General features: G+C 37.8%; 1 long non-coding RNA gene across 1 annotated transcript in view; it reads left to right on the top strand.

Moving 5' to 3' along the window:
* Positions 1-23343, top strand: part of LOC133258072 (uncharacterized) — a 184017-nt gene that overhangs the window by 64557 nt on the left and 96117 nt on the right. The window lies entirely within an intron of this gene.

Below are 23343 nucleotides of genomic sequence, written 5' to 3'. Positions count from 1 at the left end.
TTTTGTGCCTGGCTTCTTTTGCTTGATATTACATTTGTGAGATTCATTCATGTTGTTTTGTGTAGCTGATATTTGTTAATTTTTACTGAAACATTTTATTGCATGAATATATTTGTTTCTTTACCCACTTAAAAATTATTATTTATTTATTTGGCTGTACTGGGTCTTCACTGAGGCATGCAGGATCTTCATTTGCACCATGTGGTATCTAGTTCCCTGACCAAGGTTCAAATCTGGGCTCCCTGCATTGTGGCGCAGAGTTTTAACCGAGAGACCACCGGGGAAGTCCTGCTTTACCCATTTTTTTGTCGGTGGGCATTTAGGTTGTTTCACAGTTTCGACCATTGAAAAATAATGCTATTAGGAACATTCTTTTGTATATCTCTTGGTGCATATATGTACATATTTATATGGGTCATATGTGTAGGAGTGGAATTACTGGTCATAGAATATTTTCAATGTATGTATGTTCAATAATAAGCTGTTTTCCAAATTGGTTGCATCCATTTATGATTCTACTGGCATCGCACATAAATTACTACTCTATATCTCTGCCAATATCTGGTATTGTTAGTTTTTTAAATGTTTGCTAGTCTAGTGGGTGTGAAATGGCTTAGTGTGGATCTCCTGAATAATAAAGTTGAGTACCTTTGCCTATGTTATTTAGTTTTGAATTTCCTTTTTCGTGAAGTGCCTGCTCAAGACTTTTGTTCATTTTTAATTAGACCGTTTCTCCTGTACATTTTGATTTGGAAGAATGCTTTTTTTAAATCGAGGCACATGGATGTGGAACCTATGGATCTGGAATAGTTTATTTTTTTGAAAAATATTCATGAATAAGTATACCTGCACTGTTCAAACCCATGTTGTCAAGGATCAAGTTTTTTGAGAAATGATCACTAAAATAGGTCTAGTCTATATCTGTCATCATATATAATTACATTTTTTTCTTGTGATAAGGACTTTTCAGATCTCTCTTAGCAACTTTCAGACATGCAATTTAACATTATTAACTATAGCTTCTATCTTGTATATTAGACCCCATGACTTAGTTATTCTAATAAGCAACTCTTTTTTTAAATATAAATTTATTTATTTTAATTGGAGGTTAATTACAATATTGTATTGGTTTTGCCATACATCAACATGAATCCGCCACGGGTGTACACGTGTTCCCCATCCCGAACCCCCTCCCTCCTCCCTCCCCATACCATCCCTCTGGGTCATCCCAGTGTACCAGCCCCAAGCATCCTGTATCATGCATCGAACCTGGACTGGTGATTCCTTTCAAATATGATATTATACATGTTTCAATGCCATTCTCCCAAATCATCCCACCCTCTCTCTCTCCCTCTCCCACAGAGTCCAAAAGACTGTTCTATACATCTGTGTCTCTTTTGCTGTCTCACATACAGGGTTATCGTTACCATCTTTCTAAATTCCATATATATGCTAGTTAGTATACTGTATTGGTGTTTTTCTTTCTGGCTTACTTCACTCTGTATAATAGGCTCCAGTTTCAATACTCTTTATGTGTTTTGAATCAACCTTCCTCTGGTTATTTATATGGCACATAGTCCTCATCATTTGTCTTTTTGCTTTCTTAGTGGTATCATTTGATGACCAGATTCTTAATTATAATTAGCCCAATTTATTAAAAACTTTTACTGTTAAATAATATTTATGAATAAAATTTTCTCAGCACCAAATCATGAAAATACTATCCTAAATTGTTTTCTAAAACCTCCATTGTTTTTTACCTTAGCATATAAACCTAACTTCCTTTGATTTATGTGTTTGCCATGAGGAAAGAGTCAAGTTAATTTTCTTTTTCATATGGATAATCAACTGTCCTAGTCCTTTTATTAAAGATAGCCTCTGCAAAGTTGCTATTGTCATAGACCAAAAGGCCGTCTTGTATGGGCCCATGTCTTGGCCTCTGTTTATTCCTTTATTTTATTTCTAAGTCTTGATTTTCAGTAGAGTAGTCTTCCTACCTTTTCTTCTACTTTAAGTTTGTCTTAGCTATTCTTGGCCCTTTGCATTTCCATATAAATGTAAAATTTGTCTTATAAATTTCCTTGGTACTTTTATGTGGATTGCATTAGATCAATTTGAGGATAAATGATACATTATAATATGGTTATTCTAATCTGCAGTTATGATTTATATATTTATATAGGTCTTCTTTAATTTCCTTCAATATTGTTTTAAGGTTTCATGTGCAGTCTTTTATATATTTTATTGGATTTATTCCTGGGCATTTCATATTTTAGATGCTATTGTAAAAGTATGTTTAAAAACTTTATTTTCTGACCTGAAGTTTTCCGTGTCATACAGAATAAAAGCAGGTTTTTGAATGTTGACTGGGAAATATTAATAGTAGGCTAGTAAAAAGTGAACTGGGTGATGCAGAACAGATACTGGGTGATTAGAATTTGGCTTCCAGAAATCCTATGCAAGGGAGACTCTTCCTACTTTACTCAGTATTTCAATGTTTGTATTTTTATCTTTTTATAAGAAAATATAGCTCCCCTGTATTAGTTTCCTATTTTCACTGTAACAAATTACTGCAAACTTAGTGACTTCAAACAATACAAATTTATAATGCTGTAATTCTGGGGTCCAGAGTCTAAAACTGGTTGGTAGGTCTGTGTTCCTGGAAATTCTAGAAAGATAAGTTACACTTAAACCATGTCTTTTGTGCCACCTGACATAGCACTGAGCATTCCTTTGTCTTTTTAACCTTAATTGAAAGTTGAAAAGGAGAAAGATCTGGGTGCTGCTAATTACCAGCTGTATAATCTTGGGCAAGACATATGCTAGGGTCTGAATGTTTGTGTCCTTCCAAATTTATAAGATCAAAATCCTAAAGCCTGAAATGATGGTATGAAATAGGGCCTTTGGGAAGTGACCAGGTCATGAGGGTTCTGCTCTCATGAATGGGATGAGTCACCTTATAAAAGTGGTATCAGAGAGCTTGCTACTTTCCTCTTCCCTCAAGTGAAGATTCAACAAGAAGTCTGCAACCCAGAAGAGGGCTCTTGATGGCACCTGGATCTTGGACTTCCAGCTTCCAGAACTGTGAGAAGTTCCTGTTGTTTATAAGCTGCCCAGTGGTATACTCTTTTCATAGCTCCCACAGACTAAGACCCCATTTAACCTGATCTATAAAATGGGAATTGTAGCGACACTTTACAGAGTTGTTTTGACAAGTGTGGAAACTGTGCTATGTAAACCACAGTGACTCTAGTTTTTGTTATCCATTTTTTTTTTTTGCTGAGCGTGAAGTCTGACCATTAAAGACTTTTCTAGGATCACTGGAGAGAAAATCCAACCCAAACTGGCTTAAGCTAAAAGAGATGTTTGTTGGCTCACAGGACTCAGAATTCCAGAGGAGCATCTGCTGTAGGAGCAGTTTGATCAAGGGGCTGAAATGCTGTCATGGGGTCTCACTGTCTCTTCAGTCTGCTGTCCTGCATGGTGGTGTCAATCCACTTCCCTGCGATGTCAGTATGGCTGTCACTAATGCTAGATCTACAGCCTCCTATGTTCAACCCCAGTGAAAAACAGCGCAGCTTCCTCAGAGTTTCTGCACAAACACTAGGATTAACTCTAAATTGGACCAGTTTGAGGGACATGCCTATCCCTGATGTGGCCTGATTTGATCATGAGACTAGAGGGACTGAACCAACATGACTCACTCAGTCTGTCCCCAGAGTATGGATGGGACCTCTGAGCCACAAGTACCAGGAGTGACAGAGCATTTGCTGGTTATAACCAAAGAGGGGTGGCTTCTAGATGATTGAAAAATGTCCACTTCAGGGGTATTTAATATTTCTGAGAAGATGTCACTTTATCCTTAGTTTGCCCTACTCAGGAGAGATAACTTTCATGGAAGAAACTTTGTCATTTTTGTCTTGAAATATTTTTCTCCCTCTCTTTGTTTATTCGAAGCTCATAATTATAACATGCTGTATATCTTCTCTTTCTTTCTGGCAACCAATTTTCCCCATCTGTTTTTTATTGAATGATGTATGGGAAAGCCACATTTTCCTAGCTGGGAAAGCTTGATGAGCCATTCTGTATGTCTTCTTGCATTCTGTTTAAGACATTTCTATTTTTAGATTTTTGGGATGATTTATACATATGACTGGTAGCCAGTATTAGCTCTTAAATTTTTTTCTTAGAAAATTTAAAGTTCCACTTATTCTTGAGCACTTTTCCATACTTAGAATATTGTTCTAAATTTGTAAGACTTCAGCTTATATAGGTATAGTGTTTAATATTTTTAATATTTTATGGACATAAGTTTGTGTTTTTTCCTACCTAATTCCATTTGTATTCACTTATTCGGACATGACTTAAACAACAACAACAAATTTTTTAACAAATATTAAAGCAGACAAATAAAACTTAATGACTTCTTTTTCTGAATAACTCTGAAATTGATCATAGGTAGCTTGCAAAATTTCACAATATCGGTTCTACCAGAAAAAAAGAAAAAAATACTTTTAAGGCTGGTACACATTATATAGCATATCTTTATATTTACAGTTTCAAATGATGAAGCTGAAGAATTCGATTTTAGAAAGAAGCATTGGAATCTTATTGTTACTCCTGGTAAATTTTGCTGGAAAACAGGAACATAATTAGATCATCAGTGGTAACACTTTTCTTCTAGTACATTTTCAAATCCTTGCAGGGACAGTTTGTGATGTTTTATTTTTGGCTAGATTTGTCTTCTGATTTGGTAATCTCAGTAATTCATATTCTTTTGGTAACATTCAGTATTTGTAAATAAAATGCATAAATAGTTTGATTGACCAAAATAATTTCCATTTTTATAAAAATGTAATTAAAACAACTATTCAGTTTCCTTCTCGTCATCCTGATAGATAGTTCAACAAAAGGGTAGGAGAAAAAGGAATTTTTCCTACATAAGCACACTGCTTACAAGAATCAGGTGCTTGGGGTGCTTCTGTACTATTGGATTTAGTAATAGGCATTGTTTATAAGAATCTGCCTGCAGTGTGGGGAGGGGGTGCTGTGTTCGATCCCTGGATTGAGAATATCCCCTGGAGAAGGGAATGACAATCCACTCTAGTATTCTTGCCTGGAGAATTCTGTGGCTAGAGGAGCATTGTGGGCTACAATCATGGGGTCACAAAGAGTTGTAGACGACTGGACGACTAACACTTCCACTTCTTTCACTATTGTTTATAACAGTAAACAAAGTTCCTGTCGCATGGTCTTGTGGGATTACTTAATTTTTCTGTCTTCATTTTCCCCATCTCTAAAATGGGGATTATAATATTATGACTATGGGATTGTGGTTACGACAAAAGGAGTCATACTTATATGATACTGAGAAGAGTAGCTGTGTAGCACTGTGAAGAGATAGTAAGTACTCTGCAAAGGTTGACCATTATTACATAATGGTGTAGCAGACAGCAAGTATGCACCAGGGCTTTGAGGTCAAACTTGCTGATCTCTTCCTGATTATGCTGTTGGAAAAAATAATTTCACTGAGTTATGATTCTCTCATTTGTGAAATAAGGGTACCAAAGTCATAGGGTTTTTGTGAGTTTAAATAAAATGATATATATGAAGCACTTAGAATAATGCCTGGGGTATGTAAGCACTCAAAAAATATAACCTATTAGCAGCATCTTTTTTGGGTTATGAACTCCACAAGAACACATAGAAGACATTTATTTAATTCAGTTTGCATAGATTCAATGAGCGAAATTATGGATAAATACTTCCAAGTAATTAGGTCTTAAATTTGGATTGACTGTGCTTTATTTTTTTTTACTCCATTATCCAGTAATATGGTAAGTGGTTGAATTTTTCTAACAAATATAAGTAAACACACATGTACTAAATGTGAAACAGTTAAATAGAAAAGCCCTGTGTTAGACTAGGCTCAGCTCCAAGAGAAAACGAATCCCCAATCATATAAATATTTGTATCAAGAGGCAGGAAATAATTAAAAGTGAATGAACTTTATGAAACAAAAGAATGTAGCAGAGTCTCAGAGAAATCCTTTTGTATAGACAGGAGTGTATTCACCTAAGGGTTACTGGCATTACAGCTGCATGCCTCAGAAGGCATTCATAAACACCGGTTTGTTTTGGAGAGCTCTATAACATCTGTAGTTCCTGCGTTATACAGATTGGTGCAAAAGTATCTAGAAAGAGAGACAAGAAATACTAGCATAGAAGTGATAGAAATACACTTGAGGGACTACATATAGATGAGTCACTGGAGTCATGTCTTGTTAATTGAGCTTTGAGCAATTGCAGACAATACTTTTGAGCAATTGAAGACAATACTCTCCCTTCCTTCCCTCTCTTCTTTCTCTTTCTTGCTTTCTTCCTTCCTTCAGTTGATATATCAATATTTGTATCAGGAAAATGACCTGCCCAGTGGGAATTGGCATGGGGAAAGCAAACCTCCAAAAAACAAAAAAGTTGATGCAGGTTGGAAACTGCAGGCTTGACATAAGGAGAGCAAGATCAGGACTAGGGCAGTGATATGACCCAAATTGTTCCTGACCAAGGGCTTTATAATCTGTAGTGGGTGTTTACTACATACCAGGCACATTGTCAAATGTTTTAGACATGTGATTTCATTTAATCGTCACTGTAACCTTTTAGACGTTACTTTTGTCTGTCCCATTTTATAGTGAAGTCATTTTTTCAATGTTATACTTTGTTCATGAAGTGTGTGTGTGTGTGAAACATCAGCAGCAGGATTTTCTATTTAAATCTTGACTTTGTAATGCTATGAGTGGGTGTGTTCATTAAGTTTTCTGATATTTAAATGGTTATTCATGGTAATATCATTTGAAGAGAAAAATTAAAAAACACATTTGTACCTTTCCCCAAAATATCTTTAAACTTTAGTGTTAGATCACAAGTTTTGAGAGGAAAAGATTTTAAAAAGTACTTATCACGTATTAAAATGACAAAACCAGAACTACTGCAGTATTTATAAATTATGATGGAATATAATATTACCACATAGAAATTAATTTATATAACTTTATGCTTTGATGGATAGTATGTGTTAGTTGCTCAGTCATGTCTGACTCTTTGTGACTCAATGGACTGTAGCCCATCGGGCTCCTCTGTCCATGGGATTTGCCAGGCAAGAACACTAGAGTGGTTTGCCATTTCCTACTCCAAGGGATCTTCCCAACCCAGGGATCAAACCTGGGTCCCCTGCATTGCAGACAGATTCTTTACCATCTGAGCCACCACAGAGTAGTAGCAGTAGTCTAGTTGCTAAGTCGTGTCCAACTCTTGGCGAGCCCATGGACTGTAACCCGCCAGGCTCCTCTGTCCATGGGATTCTCCAGGCAAGAATACTGGAGTGGGTTGCCATTTCCTTCTCCAGAGGATCTTCCTGACCTGGGAATCGAACCCAGGTCTCCTACATTGCAGGCAGATTCTTTACCAACTGAGCTATGAGGGAGCCAATGCATATATATATATATATATATATATATATATATATATATATACAGAAAGCAATTAATTTATATAACTTTATGCTTTGATAGTTCAATCTATACTTTTTGTAAACCTGTTGTTCCCAGAAATATATAGATGGACAAGGCTACAAATGTCTGTTTGACATATTTATTTGAAATGTTTAATAATTCAAATATTAAGTGCCTAGAAAAAATTAGAAATTAGGAAAAGATATATATCAATCATACACAGGTCCTGGTGAAAGAAATGATTGTGACTTGAATATCTTTATTTTTAGTCATTTTCTTTTATGCATAATTGCAATCAAGTTACATAAGTGCTAAACAGCTTCTGTTAATTAGTCATAATTTCTTTTTGTGTCATATAGTTAGACTTCCTAAGCCACCCTGTAAAATAGTTGGGTAATCAATGAGTGCAAGTTCATAGTTTACTTAACTATGTATGTATCACTGATCATTTAGACAGTCTCCAAATAGCTACATATAATGTACATGAGCCTTTTCTGATATTAACATTATTTCACTGAGATAGATTTATAAAATTAGTGGATATTTTATCATTTTGATACATGTTGCCAAATTACTTTCCTCATAATAGTATTTTCCACTACCATTAATGTATAAACTATAGTTCATTTTCTCTTTTGCAAGTTATTTGTTCATGTCCTTTGATGGTTGAACTTTTAGCATCTTAGGATTTCTCTTAGAAATTTGTTGGTCATTTCTGTGATTAAACTCTTAAATACTTGCTACAAATATAGTCCCTAATAAGTTGTTTATCTTATTACTTTAGAAGTGTTTTTTGTCAAAGAAATATTCACATTTTTATCTAAATTTTGATTCATTTTCTTTTTTCTAAGTATTTTTTCCCCATCAACTTTATGAAAGCTAAGGGAGAGTTAACTACTATTGTTCTGTCTTTTAATTTTTTTATATTTAATTTGGGAATATACTCTCTATGTTACTGCATGTTGTTGAGGTGAAGGAATATTTCTTTCTACAGGGATAAAGCAAAGAGAAGTTTAACTTTTTAAGATATCTATAAAATAAAATTTAAAGCAAACCTTTTAAAAAGTAAAAGTATTTCTCTTTAAGCAGTAATATGCCTAAATTGCAATGCCCTTCAAACTGTGTTACACCAAAGACTGCCTGGTGTCTGAGGCTTGAGTCCCTAGATAGTTTTGAAGGCCTTAATACACTGAAATGCTGACAAATTAGTCAGAGTATCATGTAGCTATCTAATCCTCAGAGTTTCCATTATCATAGATGACACACACACATTTGGTTTTCTGTACATAGACCATTACTCCATTTATTCCATTGTATTTGAGTCTGTCTCACAAGCTTCTAGTTCTACTCAGGCACAGTGCTTTGAGGGGTTTGCCAAGTTCTTACTGAACACATAGGTGTTGCTGAGCCCAGTCTGACAGCTGCTGTTCTCGTTTAATGACTTTGCCAGCGACTCGATAACTCACTTGGCCATTGGCTGGAGTTTGCATGTAGTCTCGCTTCTTGTAATTTTATGAGTATGGAAAAAAGCCCTGCTATCCCATTTAAATCAACTGAAGGGAAATTTTACCCAAGGGAAAGAGGGGATACTGCACATGAAAATTTGCCAAAATTGTTGATATATCTATGAAATATGAGAATCTTTGAGATAGAGGTTAATAAGTCAATCAAAAGGGCATTTGGGTAGTGATAAAGCTTAAATTTGAACTTAATTTCTCCTCTCTTCCATAATCCCATTATAACAGAAGTTGACTGAAAGAAAGGTAACCAAAGGCATTTCTTTATGGAGATGAAACAGTTACATTTTCTTTATAAGTAAATTGGAGATAGAGCTGAGTAGATTATTATAGACCCATACAAAGTAGGTATGTAGACATTGGATTGGTTATTTACCATTATGACTGGTGGGAGACAATACTCTATGAATCTCTCCTTTGTCTGCACATCTTGTGAGCAAGACACTGCTGCTGCTGCTGCTGCTAAGTTGCCTCAGTCATGTCCGACTCTGTGCGACCCCATAGACGGCAGCCCACCAGGCTCCCCTGTCTCTGGGATTCTCCAGGCAATAACACTGGAGTGGGTTGCCATTTCCTTCTCCAATGCATGAAAGTGAAACGTGAAAGTGAAGTCGCTCAGTGGTGTCCGACTCTTAGCGACCCTGTGGACTGCAGCCTACCAGGCTCCTCGGTCCATGGGATTTTCCAGGCAAGCGTGCTGGAGTGGGGTGCCATTGACACCCTTTAATTCCACATTATATTTTCAAGGATATTCATGCAGAGAATATCTTTGAAAGATGAAGATATTGTCTTTCCTTCTAACAGATCACAGATGTCCTTATTTTTCAGTGTAATAAAGATAATGTCCCCTTCCAGAGCAAAGATCAGGCAGGTTTGCTTCCTGCCCATTACAGAAGGTTTGGGTTACCTGCCCTCAGCCTTCTTCAGCTGTTGCACTGCTGTGCTGTGTGTAGTATCCACCTGGCCTACACTGGATCAGCCTTGTGGGATTCGAGGAGCAAGGAGAAAGACTCAACCATAAAGATCCGTTTCCATGAGTAAAAGTGTCTTACATCTCTGACTCAAGAGTCTTTTCTCAGATCCAGAAGTGTTAATTCTTTGGGATAACTTTTAAAGGCAACTTCACGTCCTCTCTTTCGAAGGTTTCAGAGGGCTGTTCATAATTGCCCTTGTACTGTTTCATGGTATTCAACTCAGGTAGATTTTTAAAATTGAAAGACACCTTTATTATTCACCATTTATTTTATTAGTCAGGATGGGTTATATATACTGTGATAGCAAGTCAACCCCCAAATCTCAGTGATGAAACACAACCATGGTTTATTTCTAGCTCACACAGCATTCAATGAGAATTAGATAACTCTCTAGGGATGACTCTTCATCTTTTATCCTTCACATGATGATTGGTTTAGATGTTCCAACCTGGGATGTTTGCATCTGAATGTGTATACTCCTAGGCCGAGCAGGGGATGAGACTAAGTGAGAACACCTACCCACCCTTGTGTGTCTTGACTCCTATCGCTTTCTGTTTATTGGCTGGAGCTAGTCAAATGGCTCTACCACTATGCAAGGTGGCTGAGAACCTGAGGGGAAACCATGGTAAAATAAAATACAGTAAAAAAAAAAAAAAAATCAATCAGTAGTGGCTTGGTTCCCTGGAGTAGGAAATGGCAACCCACTCCAGTATCCTTGCCTGGAAAATCCCAAGGACAGAGGAGTCTGGTGGGCTTAATTTTATTGGTAAATACAACAATAAAAATTTTAAAATAAATAAATAAAATAATTTGGCTTGCCTAATTATTCTCATGTTGGAACTGCATTTTAAAAATTACTATAGTCTCATAATAAATTTTAGTAACTGCTACATGTGAATTCATGCTTCCTTAAAAAAAAGGATCTTTGCTATTTTTGTCTGATTATTCTTCCAGATAAAACTCAAAATCCTTTTTTGCACATTAAAATTCTCTAAAAACTTTTGGCATTCTTACTGGGATCAAATTAAAGCTCTAAAGTAATTTAGGAAGAACTGGTATTTTTATAATATTAATCTTTCAATAAAGAGTCAGGACTATATTATAATTACTGTAGGAATAAAGATTTGTAATTTCTTTTAAAAAATTCATATACATCTCTGAAAATTATTCACAAGTATTTTATGTTTTTAATTGTTTCTTGTGAATTTGTTTCTTTCATCTAATTACTTCGTACACTTGATTATGAGAGATGGAATACGTTTCTTTGAACAGATTGGTGAGCTAGGTTAACCTGTGGTAAGGCTTACTGAGAAAATGTAGAAGGAAAAACAGTATAGAAAACAAAATGTGAATAATTGCATCAGATCAGATCAGATCAGATCAGTCGCTCAGTCGTGTCTGACTCTTTGCGACCCCAGGAATCGCAGCATGCCAGGCCTCCCTGTCCATCACCAACTCCTAGAGTTCACTGAGACTCACGTCCATCGAGTCAGCGATGCCATCCAGCCATCTCATCCTCCGTCGTCCGTCGTCCCCTTGTCCTCCTGCCCCCAATCCCTCCCAGCATCAGAGTCTTTTCCAGTGAGTCAACTCTTCGCATGAGGTGGCCAAAGTACTGGAGTTTCAGCTTTAGCATCATTCCTTCCAAAGAAATCCCAGGGCTGATCTCCTTCAAAATGGACTGGTTGGATCTCTTTGCAGTCCAAGGGACTCTCAAAGAGTCTTCTCCAACACCACAGTTCAAAAACATCAATTCTTCAGCACTCAGCCTTCTTCACAGTCCAACTCTCACATCCATACATGACGACAGGAAAAACCATAGCCTTAACTAGACAAACCTTTGTTGGCAAAGTAATGTCTCTGCTTTTGAATATACTGTCTAGGTTGGTCATAACTTTCCTTCCAAGGAGTAAGCATCTTTTAATTTCATGGCTGCAGTCACTATCTGCAGTGATTTTGGAGCCTAGAAAAATAAAGTCTGACACTGTTTCCACTGTTTCCCCATCTATTTCCCATGAAGTGGTGGGACCGGATGCCATGATCTTCGTTTTCTGAATGTTGAGCTTTAGGCCAACTTTTTCACTCTCCACTTTCACTTTCATCAAGAGGCTTTTTAGTTCCTCTGCACTTTCTGCCATAAGGGTGGTGTCATCTGAATATCTGAGGTTATTGCTATTGCTCCCAGCAATCTTGATTCCAGCTTGTGTTTCTTCCAGTCCAGCGTTTCTCATGATGTACTCTGCATATAAGTTAAATAAACAGGGTGACAATATACAGCCTTGACGTACTCCTTTTCCTATTTGGAACCAGTCTGTTGTTCCACGTCCAGTTCTAACTATTGCTTCCTGACCTGCATACAAATTTCTCAAGAGGCAGGTCAGGTGGTCTGGTATTCCCATCTCTTTTTTTTTTTTTTTTAGGCAAATCAGTGTTACAGCTCTATTTTATTTAGAAGATAGCAGGAGAATCCAAGACTTGAAGAGAAGGGAGTGGAGGAGTGCATGGGGAGGGAGAAAGAGAGAGAGAGAAAGAGAGAGAGAAAGAGAGAGCGCGCGCATGCACGGGCAGAGAGAGTCCGAGAGAAAGCGCTTTGGCTCCTCCTTTTATATGTTTTTTCCTCCACCTGGGCCTGCCCTATGCAAATTGGGCTTAGCCAGGAGTGCTGTTTGTTCTGCCTGAAGTTTTCATTCTGGTCCTGGGACCTTCCTTGTCTTTTAGCCACTGCCATTTTGGACTCCTTTTCCCTATTCTACCTACCTAACATTCCCCCCTCAAGAGATGGGAGGCCCAATTCCTTGGGAATAGGGGTGTCGAGGTCTTTCTGGCTACTTCCTGCTGAACTGGGGCGGCGAGGGGTATTGGGCCTCCCCCTCTTGTTAGTCTAAAGCCTCAGAGTCCTTATAGCGGTGTCCAAGGGTGTGTGATATTTTCCGTGGTCAGCTGTAGTTTTATATCTTTGTTGAACTGGCACTGCATGTTGTAGCTGGTTGACCTGGGCAGAGACAAAACAGGTTGGTCTTAGTCCTTATGAGATGCTATATGGGAGACCTTTTGTTTATGTCAATGACCTCTTCCTAGATCCAGAGGTTCAGACCCTCCAATCTTATACCATGGCCATTGGGCAATTCCAACAGGATATACACTTGTGGGGTATGAACCAGGACCCAAAAGACTCTAAAGAGTCACCACTATATGCTCCAGGAACTCAAGTCCTAATTAAAGTCTGGAAAGATGGGTCCCCAAAGGCTCAACTCCAGCCCACATGGAAGGGCCCCTACCCTGTAATACTTTGTACCCCCACAGCAGTCAAGGTACCAGGACATGACTCCTGGATTCACTACTCACGAGTTAAGCCATGGAAGAAAACAGAAGAGGACACTTGATACACCTGTGAGCCCCTGGGAGATCTCAGATACCTATTCAGGACTACAAATGAGTGTCATTCTAATGAACACCCCCAAAATCTGGTTTCTGGGGATAAAATTTCTCAGGATAACTCTAAGGAGCCAACACAGCTTGACAGAGACTGTACTCCAAAATAGACAGGAGATAGATCTTCTGATCCCTAAACAAGGAGGGACTTGAGCTATCCTGGCCATGTGAATTTAAAATTGACCAATGTTCCTACTAGTCCTTGTTATGCTATATTGATGGTGCTTATGATTATTCCATGTACTATCAATTGTCTAATCCCATCTCTTTTTTAAGAATTTTCCACAGTTTATTGTGATCCACACAGTCAAAGGCTTTGGCATAGTCAATAAAGCAGAAATAGATGTTTTTCTGGAACTCTCTTGCTTTTTCCATGATCCAGTGGATGTTGGCATTTGATCTCTGGTTCCTCTGCCTTTTCTAAAACCAGCTTTACATACGTATAAATAATTTCAAAATATAAAGCAAATATTATGAATAATCATGTGCTAATTTGAACTGATGTGGCTACATTTCTGGAAAAAAACAAAATGCTAAAGTTGATTCTTAGTAAAATAGAAATAGAAAAGAAACAGAAAACTTGAAAGTAAATTGAAATGGTAATCAAAACAGTTGTCTCTATAAAAGCACTAGGCTATCTGATTTTTCAGGCTAGTCCTACCCAACTTTCAAATAACACATTCCAAAAACCACTTTATTTTAGGTTGTTCAAGAAATTAGTAAAAAAGTCAAAAATTGCTCAATACTTCTTACAAGGAATATAACTTAGATATCAGATACCAAAGTCTCAGAGACAGAAAATAAAGAGAAGATTAAAGGTCAATTTTATTTATGATTAGAGATGAAATATCTATACTAAAATCATATAATAGTAATTGTATGAGCTAAACTTACAATTTTAGCATTTTGACTGATTTAAAGTATATGGTAAGATAACTATAATAGTAAAATACATTGGAATTAATAATATCTTGAATGCTCAATCTTTTTGCACGTGTAGAGTTAACCAAGTTCCTCTAAGTAAAAGAATAATGGGAAAAATTAATATCAATGTGACAATACTCAGAAAAAGAGAATGTGGGTGACTCTACTGATTGTGTGGTAAATCCTTTTGCAATTAGTTTCCAATTTTTTGTTTTCAACAGTATTGGGGAAAGACCTAATAGAGGTTGATTAATTATGAAAAATAATTTTTAATTTTTAGGTTACTATGTGGTTTTGATGAAGGAGTACAAAGAACTGAATGACATTTGCTAAACAAATTCCTTTCATTATCGTATTTGTTTATGTGACTAAAGTTCCGCACTTAATGCCTGTAAAAGTAGAAAACAGAACTGATGTTGAGCGTTACTTCATCCTAGCAATCATTAATATTCTATCAGACGTATATATATAGGACATATATATGAATGCCAAGGGGGAAGAAGGGTGCTGGGAAGAATTAGCGGGTTGGGATTGACTATTGATACTATGCGTAGAATAGATAACTTTTGAGGACATATCATGTAGGACAAGGAACTCAATGCACTGTGGTGACCTGAATGGGAAAAGTGAAAGTAAAGGTGTTGGTCTCTCTGTCATGTCCGACTCTTTGTGAACCTATGAACCATAACCCACCAGGCTTCTCTATCCATGGAATTCTCCAGGCAAGACCTGCTCCCTTTTCCAGGGCATCTTCCCAACCCAGAGACTGAACCCATGTCTCCTGTGTTTCCAGCCTTACAGGCAGATTCTTTACCATCTGAGCCACCAGAGACCTGAAAGGGAAAGAAATCTAAAAGGGACGGGATATATGTATATGTATGGCTGAGTCATTTTTCTGTTCAGCAGAAACTACCACAACATTGTAAAGTAACTATACTCCAATAAAAATCAATTAAAAATATTCTGTCATGGATACAGTATCTGACCGGGCAATAAAAATACCTTTACCCATTAATTGAGATGTATAAACAAATAAAATTTACTTTCTTGTTTAAAGATGTTTACAAAAATTTGTAACATTGTTTTGATGAATTGCCAGTTATCAGTAATATTAACAAATCAACTTGAAAGAGTCTTCAGCCTAGTTTTGTTCCCTGTAAGCTCTCACTTGATGCCGAAGCTGCTGACCTGAGAAGCATGCTCTAATATGCTTGAAAAACTACTTATGTAACTGTCTGGAAGAGCTGTGTCCCATAGCATGGGGGCACTGAGGGCACCCTGGTCCCATGTGTTCCACCTAGGTCAGGCGCCAGGGCATCATTAGGAAAACAGAGAAGCTATGGAAACTAATTGTGCAATCAGGGTGACATGCAGTTGACATGATCAGAGACAGAACTTAGTCTTAACCACGACTAAAACCACAAGAAATGAGAGAAATGATAGTCTGCACAGCCTTTTCCTTTTCTATAGTTTTTTTTGAGTACAATCTTAATGTCTACTCTTCAAACTGGATCAAGTACTCACCTTTTTCAGTGAGGCTGTAAGTATAAGATTATTGAATGGTTTGACTCAAAATAGTCTTTTCATAAGTGTAGAATTCAGGCAGAATGGAAATATACCTGTACTTCTTTGATTTGAGTTAGAGGTGAGGGATTTTGATCATAATGAGTCTGAGTACATATTTAATAACTTCATTACTCACTATAAAAATTTACTGTAATCCCGTCAAACTGAGTTGTTTTTGTTTTTCAGTCACTCAGTCATGTCCAACTTTTTGCAACCCCATAGAGGGCAGCGCGCCAGGCTTCCCTGTCCATCACCAGCTCCAGGAGTTTGCTCAAACATGTCCATCGAGTTGGTGATGCCATCCAACCATCTCATCCTCTGTCATCCCCTTCTCCTCCTGCCTTCAATCTTTCCCAGCATCAGGGTCTTTCCATTGAGTCAGTTCTTCACATCAGGTGGCTAAAGTATTAGAGTTTCAGCTTCAGCATCAGTCCAGGACTGATTTCCTTTAGGATGGACTGGTTGGATCTACTTGCAGTCCAAGGGACTGTCAAGAGTCTTCTCCAACACCACAGTTCAAAAACATCAATTCTTTGGTGCTCAGCTTTCTTTATAGTCCACCTCTCACATCCATACATGACTACTGGAAAAACATAGCTTTGACTAGACGGATCTTGGTCAGCAAAGTAATGCCTCTGCTTTTTAATATGCTATTTAAGTTGGTCATAGCTTTTCTTCTAAGGAGCAAGGTTTTATTCCAAGTAAAATCTTTTATTCCAAGTAATGTCATAGCTTTTATTCCAAGTAATAACATCATTCATATTAATAACAATATTAATATTATTAATAGCAACATTAATAATATCATTTTCAAGTAGTAACATAGTACAAAAATTTACTGTATCCCTCTAAAACTGAATTATTAGGCTTATGAAATTGACATTTTGACATTTAAAATTGACATTTTAAAGTCAAAGATTTTAAATAAATATTAGAAATAAACATTTTATTTAAAAATGAACTAGGATTTAGTTATCAATAAATCAAGCATGATTGCTGAATTATGTCAATGATGTTTCAAAACTGGATGTATATCTTGAAAATATTTTGTTGTGAAGTCCTTAGATTGCAAGGATTTCTGGAAAGTCTATTCCTGCTTTTGGACAACTTTATACGTAACTAGAGGCTTCCCTGGTGGCTCTTATGATAAAAAAATCTGCCTGCAATGCAGGAGACATGGGTTCAATCCCTGGGTCAGAAAGATCCCTGGAGAAGGGAATGGCTACCCGTTCCAGTGTTCTTGCCTAGAGAATTCCATGGAATGACGAGCCTGATGGGCTACAGTCATGGGGTGGCAAAGAGTCGGACATGACTGAGCAACTAACACTTCACACTTCATGCTTAACTAGTTCCAGTAGGATATCTGGCATTTTTCTGTTTCTGTGGGGAGATGTAAACTTTTGACACTTTTATTCCCACGATGGAACTTTGGCTAACTTAACTAGCCCTAGAAGAAATTTGTTTCAATTGCTTTATGAAAATAGTCTCATTCTGAATTGTGTAATACCAATTTGAAAATTACATTATTCATTCATGATGTGGTTAAGAGAGCAGGCTTCAAAGTCAAACTGCTAATGTTTCCTTCCATTCTATTTCTACCATTTAATAGTTACTTCATCTTGACCTCTCATAGCTTCTGTTTTTCTCATATGTATATCAGGAATAATAATTAGATAATTAAAATAACACACGTAAACAACATAGTGGGTGGCGGCAATAAATTAGTCAGTAAATACTAGCTTGTATTGTTATTGTATGTAGTCATCTATCCATTTATTCCTTCAGCCTACATTTATTGCATTCATAGAGTTGAGGCTCCTGGAAGTTAGAGATAAAGACTTTGCCCCAGTCATCAATGAACTTACTGTCCAGTTGAAGAGACAAGTAAATAAATTAATGCAATTCAGTGTCTAAGCAGTAAGATAGAGAGTGTTATGAGCCACCCAACATGGGTGGGAAGTGAAGGCCATGATTACTTGGAGGAGGTGATAACTGGACTAAGGTTTAAAGGATGAGTGAGATTTTTAGGGCAGTAAGTAATAGTGTTGCAAGCAGCAGAAATAGGACTGGTGACTGAAAATATATCTGAATATGATTCGTTCATGTAAAAATCTTGTCTTAAAGTTTATTGATAATGTTTGTGAAATCGATGTTCTGTTTGTCAAACTCTGTTTCTCACACTCCTACTTTTTTTAACTTGAATCCTACTGGACCGTGAGCTTTTTGAGCTGGGATGGCCTCTTAATGACTAATATAATGACTGGAACATAGCAGGAGATAATAGGTGTTTGCTGAACTGAATGAGGGAATTTAGTCTCATGAGGGAAAGTCTTATGGAAATAAAAGTATAAAGCAGAATTTCTAATCCCAAAGAAGGTTAGCAAGGGAGAGATTAACTGTAAATATAAGGTGTATTGCAGTGGGGAAGTCACTCAAATTCAGATAGAAAAAGCCAGCAACTCTGTTTGAGGCAAGGCAATCAAAATACATTTTTGGAATATAGGATAAGTTTAAATACAAGAACAAAAAAACATTTAAAAGTATGTTCATCTTTTTCACTTGCTTTCTTTTATTAATATAAACAATTGAGAAAGCTATATGGTCTCATAAATATGAGATTGAAAATAAATATGAGATGATAGCATAATTTAAAACATGTAAAGGATGTCTAATTTATTGAGCATTAAAAAGACAATCACATTTATAAATGACAGCCTAAGAAGCTTTGCAAACACTTTGTTGTAGAACAAAAATACTTCATCAGTGAGAAGTTTTCAATGTCAGTGTATTTTCTGAACAGTGCAGAATCTAAATAGATAAATCTCACGTGAGAAATTAGGAACATTTGTCTGTATTGACTATGAAGATCTGAGCAGTAAACTGATCTCCAAAGGAAATTTTTAGACTTTGATTTTCCTGCTTCAGAGAATTTGTACTTATCTTTTTTATCATTGTGGTGCTAGCTACAAACACTCTATACTTGTACCAACAACCAAAACAGTATTTTCCACTGTTTTTGTGGCCTTGATGATCATTGTTTTATATCAAATTATGGAAAGAAAGCTAAATAAGGAGAACTGGTTGGGTAGTTGGTGGCCTGCATTTTTTATGCTGTCATTGTCTATGGCAAATAAGATGATTAAGTCAACCTTCAGTTCACTTCAGTTCAGTTGCTCAGCCGTGTCTGACTCTTTGTGACCCCATGGACTGCAGCACGCCAGGCCTCCTTGTCCATCACCAACTCCTGGAGTTTGCTCAAACTCAAGTCGGTGATGCCATCCAACCATCTCATCCTCTGTCGTCTCCTCTCCTGCCCCCAATCCCTCCCAGCATCAGGGTCTTTTCAAATGAGTCAGCTCTTCACATCAGGTGGCCAAAGTATTGGAGTTTAGGCTTCCACATCAGTCCTTCCAATGAATATTCAGGACTGATTTCCTTTAGGGTGGACTGGTTGGATCTCCTTGCAGGCCAAAGGACTCTCAAGAGTCTTCTCCAACACCACAGTTCGAAAGCATCAATTCTTTGGCGCTCAGCTTTCTTTATAGTCCAACTCTCACATTCATATATGACTACTGGAAAAACCATAGCTTTGACTAGATGGACCTTTGTTGGCAAAATAACGTCTCTGCTTTTTAATATGCTGTCTGGGTTGGTCATAACTTTTCTTCCAAGGAGCAAACGTCTTTTAATTTCACGGCTGCGGTCACCATCTGCAGTGATTTTGGAGCTCAAAAAAATAAAGTCTGTCACTGTTTCCACTTCTCCCCTTAGCTTGAATGGACTTTAGATTAGTTCTTTCTCAGTCTGGGCCCCTGACCTCCTTTTTCTTAGAGCATTTACATCAGAGAATTTGTCAGTTCTTTCTCTGCCCCCTGGAAAGTGAAAGTTGCTCAGTCGTGTCTGACTCTTTACGACCCCAAGGACTTCTCCAGGCCAGAATACTGGAATGGGTAGCCTTTCCCTTCTCCAGGGGATCTTCCCAACCAGGCATCAAACCCAGGTCTTCCACTCTGCAGGCAGACTCTTTACCAGCTGAGCCACAAGGAAAGCCCAAGAATACTGGAGTGGGTAGTCTATCCCTTCTCCAGCAGATCTTCCCAACCCAGGAATCGAACTGGGGTCTCTGTCATTGCAGGCAGATTCTTTACCAACTGAGCTTCCAGGGAAGCCCGGAGATATATGTAGAGCACTTAAAAATCTTTTGCCAGTTTTATAACTGAGGAGTTTCTTTTCTGAGAGACTGGAGAGCCCTCATCTATGGCCTGTTAAGGGCAAAAATATATGAATTGTTACTTAAGATAGTGAAGTAAAGCCAATTTTAAAAGTCTCCCCAACTCAAAAACCTAATACTATAAAAGAAAATCATTAGGAAAAACAAGAATCTGACACAAAAATGCTAGCATGAATGAAACAATGCAAAGGAAGTGGCTAATCAAAGAACAATAAAAATTTCCAAGAGTTGGCATAACATTGATTGGAGCAGCTCCGATCAGCTACTAACTTTCCTGTTGAGAAACAGCAACAGTGAATTTCAAGGTGGAGATGGAAGTTAGAAAAAAGCTGTGTTTAAACACAATTTTGAAATACCTAATGCACCAGGTACCTGTGGCAGAAGGAGAGACAGAGAGATGATGTGAACAAACATGGGAAAATATGCATGTGGAAATGCACTTGAAATTGAAATCTTCTTTCTTGCCTTTCTGGTTTGTCAGAGAAAATGAATTTGCCCTATTTGGAGACTGCTATTGAGACAAAAAGGGAAGAAAGAAGACAAAAGGACCCTCAAAATATTAAATACTCATAACTACAGCAGCAAACAGAAATTAGGTGAAACAGCAGGCAGAAGAGGAGATCTAAGACTAGATCTTCTGAGGGAGACAAGGAAAGAGATGAGCTAAGAGAATCTGGTAAATTTACCTTCACCACACTGTGGACTCTTAACACAAAGGAAAACAAAACAAAACAAATGCAATAAAGCCAATTTTCTCTTTCCTTTTGGTGAGTAAAACCACTTTTTTCTCTTCCTTTGGTGAGTAAAAGTGACCGGTGGCAAAGGAAAGGTAAAATGTGGCTAGGGAAAAATGCAGGCTGACGTCTCTAGGGACTCACTGAATTGGAGGAATTGTTTCAATTTCAAATTATCCACGCTGGATTAAGATAAATTTAAGATTAGATAGAACTGGGGCACAGATTATTTAGCAAACCCCCTGAAAACACAGAAGAGCCCAGTCTTGCTTACAAGGATGGCTCACAGTGCCAGCTGGAACTTATTTTTCTCCAACCCTAGGTAATAAGACCTGAGGCTACAGTAAATGGAACTATGAAAGTACAGTGTGGAAATGGATTCAAGAAGCGTACAGCCAGATTCCATCAGACCAAATGGCAGATGTTGACTTAATTGCTTAGTTACCCTTCTTGCATAAGCAACATACAAATGAAACAAAAAGTAGTATGTCAATCTGGGGTCTACATAAATAAAATGTAGTAAATACGTTAGGGGAGAAGTGGGGTGTCAACTTTTTGTTGTTGCATGGGCTGTAGCTTGCCAGGCTCCTCTGTTCATGGAATTCTCCAGGCAAGAATACTGGAGTGGGTTGCCATTTCCTTCTCCAGGGGATCTTCCCAGCCCAAGGATAGAACCCAGGTCTCCCGCATTGCAGGCAGATTCTTTACCATCTCAGCCACCAGGGAAGCCCAATACTGGAAGGGTAGCCTATCCCTTCTCCAGCCGATATTCCTGATACAGGAATTGAACCAGTGTCTCCTGCATTGCAGGCAGATTCTTTACCAGCTGAGCTACCAGGAAAGCCCCTAACATACAAATGAAACAAAAAGTAGTATGTCAATCTGGGGTCTATGTAAATAAATGTAGTAAATATGTTAGGAGAAAAGTGGGGAGAAAAGAAAAAAAAATCGTTGCAGACAAAAATACATTTAAAAATTATTTCAAAAGTAAACATAACCCAGGGGGAGGGATAAACTTCTTCATGAAAACATCTAATTAGTAAAAAATTTACAAACAAATATGAATTTAACAAGATAATCTCAAAGATAAGATTGTGAAAGATGACATGAGTGGAACCATTTAGAATAGAGCTGGAGCAGCTGTTCCAATGGAACTGCCTGGTATGTCCTGTTTTCCGAACCCTTGAACTGGGCTAAACTGCCGACATTCCAAGAAGGCATCAAGAACGATAATATCCTATTGAAAGGCCTGATGAAAGGGCACTTTTACCCAGTGATCACTTCACCTGATTGATTAATGAAGTACGAATCTCGCTTTCTCTCTCTGACTAATGAACACTTCACCGGATTGATTACCGCATCTTGCACCAATAAACCTTCCTCTTTTTTGCCACGCTGAATGGTATGCAGGATCTTCGTTCTCCCAACAGGGATCAAACCGATATCCCCTCCAGTGGGAGTGTGAAGTCAGTCTTACCAGTGGACCTCCAGGGAAGTCCCTATGAACTCTTCTTAAAAACAACTTATCTCATCTCCCTCTCTTTTCCCATAAAAATGCTGAGCCTCTCCTGTCATTGGGACACTATTTGGGTTTCTACCTAAATCTGAGTGCCTTGAATTGCAATTCTTTGATCTCAGATACATGCTTTGCCTCTTGAACTGGAACTCTTGTATGGTTTTATTGTTGTTTTTGTTTTTGTTTTTTTAGGTTGGTAAGAGCATAAAAATTAGATTAAGAATGAAAAAAAGAAAAGGTTTCCCAGAATAGGAGGCATGTTTGTTAATTCAAAGATTGAATGAACAGTAACAAAATGTTAAAACTGAAGCTACCAAATAGATACTAGAATAAAATGTAAGCCACATTTCAGGCATTCTGAAAGAATCTTCGAAGTTGATGATTCCAGGAGCAGTTCCACAATCCTTGAACTCCCTCACTGACCTGGAGAAAATAAAAGAGCAGAGTTAGTGAGTGGATGTATCAGTAAACACAGAACTATCAACAGCAGGCCAAAAGAGCGGCCCCAGAAGACCACCTAGGAGGGTGAGGAGACTCCACAGTTGTGAGTGGATGTAGGCAAAATGGTCCACGGGAGGAGAAGCATAGCCCAAGTCAAGGGAACCGTGGTCAGACAGACTCACCAGGGGGCCCACAGAAGCTCACCCAGAGCCCACGAGAGAGAGAGAGAGAGAGAGAGAGAGAGAGAGAGAGAGAGAGAGAGAAAGGGAGAGAATTTTTGACACGTGACAGCCCCACTCACTAGTAAGAACTTTCTATCCTATTCCCTGCCCTGTCTCTTTTTCACTGGCTGAGTGGAAACTACTGCCAAAGACTCAGGAGGAAGTGAGCTGAGAAAAAGAACAGAAACCAACTCCCCTCGCCTTTGTCTCAGTGGGACACCCTGCCAGTACAAGCCTCAGGCCGCCGGGAGTCCCACCTTTCTATAAACATTAAAGT

This window comes from Bos javanicus, chromosome 12 (assembly GCF_032452875.1).
Source record: "Bos javanicus breed banteng chromosome 12, ARS-OSU_banteng_1.0, whole genome shotgun sequence".
NCBI lineage: Eukaryota > Metazoa > Chordata > Mammalia > Artiodactyla > Bovidae > Bos > Bos javanicus.
Note: the sequence above shows the minus strand (reverse complement) of the source record. Positions and strands in the feature narration are given on the sequence as shown.